Source organism: Choloepus didactylus, chromosome 2 (genome assembly GCF_015220235.1).
Source record: "Choloepus didactylus isolate mChoDid1 chromosome 2, mChoDid1.pri, whole genome shotgun sequence".
Classification (NCBI taxonomy): domain Eukaryota; kingdom Metazoa; phylum Chordata; class Mammalia; order Pilosa; family Megalonychidae; genus Choloepus; species Choloepus didactylus.
In genome coordinates this window covers 85,179,980-85,185,584 of record NC_051308.1, presented here as the reverse complement: position 1 = coordinate 85,185,584, position 5,605 = coordinate 85,179,980, and positions in this window count along the sequence as shown.

The following is a 5,605-nucleotide window of genomic DNA, read 5'->3' as shown; positions in this document are numbered from 1 at the left end:
TCCCATTGTGTTGGCTGCCTCTTCAGTTTTTTACAAATTCCTTTGAGGTACAGAGGCTTTTGATTTTGAGGAGTTCCCATTTATGTATTTTTTCCTTTCATTTCTTGTGCTTTGGGTGTAAGGTCTGTGCCAGTTTGAATGTATTGTGTCCCCCAAATGCCATTATCTTTGATGTAGTCTTGTGGGGCAGATGTTTTGGTCCTGATTAGATTTGCTCAGAATGTGCCCCACCCAGCTGTGGGTGATGACTCTGATGAGATATTCCCATGGAGGCATGGCCCCACCCATTCAGGGTGGGCCTTGATCAGTGGAGCCATATAAATGAGCTGACTCAAAGAGAAGGAACTCAGTGCAGCTGTGAGGGACATTTTGAAGAGGAGCAAGCTTGCTAGAGAGGAACGTCCTGGCAGAAAGCCATTTTGAAACCAGAACTTTGGAGGAGATGCCAGCCACATACCTTTCCAGCTAACAGAGGTTTTCCGGACGCCATTGGCCATCCTCCAGTGAAGGTACCCGATTACTGATGTATTACCTTGGACACTTGATGGCCTTAAGACTGTAACTGTGTATCCAAATAGACCCCCTTTTTATAAAAGCCAATCCATCTCTGGTGTTTTGCATTCCGCAGCATTAGCAAACTAGAACAAGGTCTAAGAAGTGACCTCCTAATACTAGGTCTTAGAGATGTTTCCCTACATTATCTTCTAGGAATTTTATGGTACTGTCTCTTATATTGAGGTTTTTGACCCATTTTGAGTTAATTTTTGTAAAGGGTGTGAGGTAGGGGTCCTCTTTCATTCTTTTGAATATGGATATCCAGTTCTCCCAGCCCAATTTGTTGAAGAGACTGTTCTATCCCAGTTCAGTGGATTTGGGGCCTTATCAAAAATCAGTTGACTGTAGATCTAGGGGTCTATTTCCAAACTCTCAATTCTATTCCATTGATCAATATGTCTCTCATTGTGCCAGTACCATGCTGTTTTGACTACTGTGGCTTTATAGTAGACTTCAAAGTCAGCAAGTGTAAGTCCTCCCACTTCATTCTTCTTTTTTAGAATGTTTTTAGCAATTTGAGGCTCCTTGGATCTTTTTACTTGTGATTGGTTTGTTGAGGTCTTCTATTTCTTCTTGGGTCAGTCTAGGCTGTTCATATGTTTCCAGGAAATTATCCATTTCCTTTAAATTGTCTAGTTTGTTGGTGTACAGTTGTTCATAGTATCCTCTTAAGATTTTTTAAATTTCTTCAGGATCCACAGTAATGTCCCCCCTCTCATTCATGATTTTTTTTTACTTCATCTCTTTTTTTTACTTCATCAGTCTAGCTAAAGGTTTGTCAATCTTATTGATTTTCTCAAAGAAACAACTTTTAATTTATTCTATTGTTTTTTTGTTCTCTATATTATTTATTTCTGCTTTAATCCTTGTTATCTCTTTTCTTCTCCTTGCTGTAGGATTGGTTTGTTGATCATTCTCTAGTTTCTTCAGTTGTTTCATTAGTTCTTTAATCTTAGCTCTTTCTTCCTTTTTGATGTATGCATTTAGAGCTATAAATTTACCCCTCAGCACCGTCTTCCCTGCATCCCATAGGTTTTGATATGTTGTGTTCTTGTTTTCATTCATCTCTAGATATTTAACAATTTCTCTTGCAATTTCTTCTTTGACCCACTGATTGTTTAGGAGTGTGTTGTTTAACCTCCACAAATTTGTGAATGTTCTTGTTCTTTGATGCTTATTGACTTCTAGTTGCATTCCATTATGGTCAGAGAAGGTGCTTTGAATAATTTCAATCTTTTAAAATTTATTGAGGCTTGTTTTATGCCACAGCATATGATCTATCCTGGAGAACATTCCGTGAGTGCTAGAGAAGAATGTATATCCTGGGAATTTGGAATATAAAGCTCTATATATGTCCATTAATTCTAATTCATTCATCACATTGTTTAGGTTCTCAGTTTCCTTATTGGTCCTCTGTCTGGTTGTTCTATCTATAGAAGAGAGTGGTGTGTTGAAGTCTCCCACTATTTTTGTAGAAACATCTATTGCTTTCTTCAGTTTTGCGAATGTTTATCTCATGTACTTTGGAGCACCTTGACTGGGTGCATAGACTTTTGTGATTGGTATTTCTTTGGTGAATTGTCCCTTTTATTAATATATAGTGTCTTTCTTTGTCTCTTATGATGTCTTTGCATTTAATGTCTATTTTGTCTGATATTAGTATTGATACACCTGCTTTTTGTAATTTTATAATGGGATTATAAGTATCAGTGACTCATTGAAGGCGAACATGTTTGTAAATGGCTATTTAAAGGCATGTAACCACAGAGTAGCACCACAAACCTAAATAAGTGTTAGCATTATATACTTATAAGACATGACACTGGTGCAGAGGGTTAACAACAGAGTGGTATAGAAAAACTACCCATTACATATTAAAGACTATGTTTAACAGAAATATCTTACCAACACCACACTAACACTAGGGATGAACAATTAGCAGCTGATAAGAGCTCTGGGATGTATTATATTATGATAATTGTTTAAAGTTGAGAGTGATGATTGTACAACTGAGTGAAGACAATGTAAGAAACTGACTATTTAGCTTGGGATAGAATATATATCAAGTGAAATTAGGAATCCACTACTTAATAAATCAAGCCCTCAACTTGAGGCTTGCAAAAAAAAAAAAAAAAAAAAAATTTCCCCAATGTTGTGTTAGAGAGACAGCCTGGCAGAGGGCAGAGAGCACTGCACCCCACCCCCCGCCCCCCGCCCCTCGATCTGAGGCTCCTTTCCGGCCAGCCCTGACTCCCAGCAGCTGTGCTTGTCTGGGCAATTTTCAGGGCTGCCTTTCTCAGCTGTAAAAGCAGATCAGACCCTATCAGAGCTCTTCTGAGAGTTTCCTGATATATTCCTGGAAGTTCTCTGTGGGAACTTAAAAAAAAATTAAAGAAAAATTCTTTTCATTTTGATAAGAATCTAAAGATTATGAACATATTCTGGGTCCTCATATGCCCACCTTCGAGCTAACAGTGCCAGCGTCCACTATTTTAATTGTTTAAGCCAATGAAAGCAAACACAGGCGACCTTAACGAGTAACGTTGCTTTTGCCAAATGACCTCATGGAAGACTCCCAAGGCTTTCACAGGAGTTTAAAGACACAATGTCGCATGAGCTTTGAGTTGTGGGATGACACAGACGGACAGGCAGGCCTGGCCCAGCAGCACCGACGCGGCACGGGCGTTACCACGCGGGGGTCAGCTCACTCCGCAAAATTCACGTCATTTGTCTCGTTAAGTTGACGTTATTAACTTGAGTTTTATTGGTTTTATACTTGGTTTGTCAAAATCATGAATTTTTTCTGGTTTTATAGTTGTACAAGAGTTACAAGTCTGTGGGATGTATACCCAGTTGTACATTTGCACATATTTAATTAACGGTCTTAAAAACTAATTCACGTCAACACTGGGGCATCCCAGAATTTTTTTTTTTTTTTTTTTTTTGAAGACACCATCCATTGCTCAAATTTGAGCCACATGGGACCCCACGACCTCCACCGACTCTCCTGTGATGCTGTTTCCATTTTGGAAGTCAAGCTCTTTCCAAAGCAATGGGCAGAGGGGATCCCTGGTGCCGCCTGGGACCCTTTCATCTCCATTCATCTGTATCTCAATTGTCGGCAGTTTTGCCCCCCAGGGACATTTGGCAGTGTCAGGAGACATTTTTTATTGTCACAATGGGGACGTAGACTAGTGAATAGAGGCCAGGGATGTGGCTCAACATTCCACAGTGCACAGGGCAGACACCCACTCCCAACAAAAAATTACAGTGCTGACAGTGAGAAACTGTGATTCTGCTCTACACAACTTTAAAGTCCCTAGAAAGAAAATCTCCTCTATGTCTGTGCCCAGTTAATCAGGGTAAGGCAGTGCTTTTCTTTTATAACGTACCTTTCTCAGCACCTGTTTCCGACAACACAGCAGGAACAAATAAGCACAAATAATCCCTCAGGTGTGAGAAGGTCTGTTGGGTGACTGGCTTGATTTGAGGGTGGAGGTTTGGGTGGGGGGGTCGACCATTTTTCTGTTTTTTTGAGGTGACCATATTCCTGGCACCCCTCTGTCAGGCACTGGTCCTCCTTCTATGCAGGTGACTTTCCTTTCCAGGGACCCACTGTCCGAGTTTGTAGCTGGTCTCTGGAGGTGCTCAGAAGTGATTCCCAGAGGAAACAACACCTCTTCCAGAATGAACCCTTCAAACAATATTTAAACAGAAATGTTCATGGGAGCTTCAAACAGTTTAAAGTGGTTCCCAAACATCTGAGGGATCTCTGTCAACCTCTAAGGCTGATCCAAGGGCTCACAGAGCTGTCCTTGTCTGCGTGACTGTTTAACGACTGCTGGGGAATGTCTCTCCCTCCACTATCTCCAAAATTTATGAGGCTGTGGATGATGTAATTCTTATATTTTGTTATAAAGATCCTGCTGTGTTAACCAGTCAACATGGTCAGGGAACTATGAAAAAACATCACGGTAAGAAACAGACCAGGTTGGATTATGGGTGATAGCATCCCCACCACACCACCATCCACTTCAGCCCTGACTCTTGTTCATCTGTTATTCCGGTGACTAGAATCCAGTCTCAGCCAGGTTGGGAAGCATCGAGCCTATAGCTTTCTCCTGACAAGAGAGCAGCTCTTATTCTCTAGGACCAAATAAGGGAACGTGCTCTCGCTCACGGGTCTGGGCAGGCTGCCTGAGGTAGAGATGGGTCAGGGGAGCTGAGCATTCCTCCCTCCTTCTCCCGCTCCCCCCTCCCCATCATCCTCACACAAGGTCACAGAGACCTCTGTAGACGAGACTGCACCCATCCCTCACAACCAGTGATGCACGGCAGCCACTGTGCCACAAATGGATGCCACACATCCTGTGTACAACCACCACCCTCCCCTCCCCACAGCACACTTCTGTATTCTATTTAAAAAGAAAAAAAATATCCTCTGCCTGATGGGTAGTCTTTCAGAGACAGTGGGGGCATCATGCCTTTAGCACAACACAGATGCCCCTGGGTTGTGGCAAAAAGGGCCCCCCCATTCCACAGCCTGCCCTTTAAGGGTCTGCCCAGATCCCACAGTTGAGAGGAGGCTGCTCTTGAGGCACTGACAAGAACTGAGAGGCACACACATTTCCCCTCAGTACACACAGAGCTGCAAACCTCCTCCCTCCTCTTTCCATGACACTCCTTGTCCTCATCCTCCAGATCCCTGGGGCCTGCTTCTGGGAACCAGGGTGGGGAGGGGGAACCAGAGCCACACACGGGGGCCTGCGTGAGGTCCGGGGAGCAAGGCTGGGTGGCTCAAAGCAGCTCTCTGGAATAGGAACTGTGGCTGGAAAAGAAAGCAGAACCCAAGGACAGAGAGGCTGATAAAACCATCAGGTGTAAGGAATTTGGAAGGAGAAGGAAGGAATCATGGGATCAGAAGTCAGAAGGGTGATGAGCATGGCAAGTAATGCTGTGGAAGGTTAGTGGAAACAGTACAGACCAAAGCCCATAAGCAACACTAGGAATTTTTAAAATAAAATATTTTTATTTTTATGGGATCCTGGTG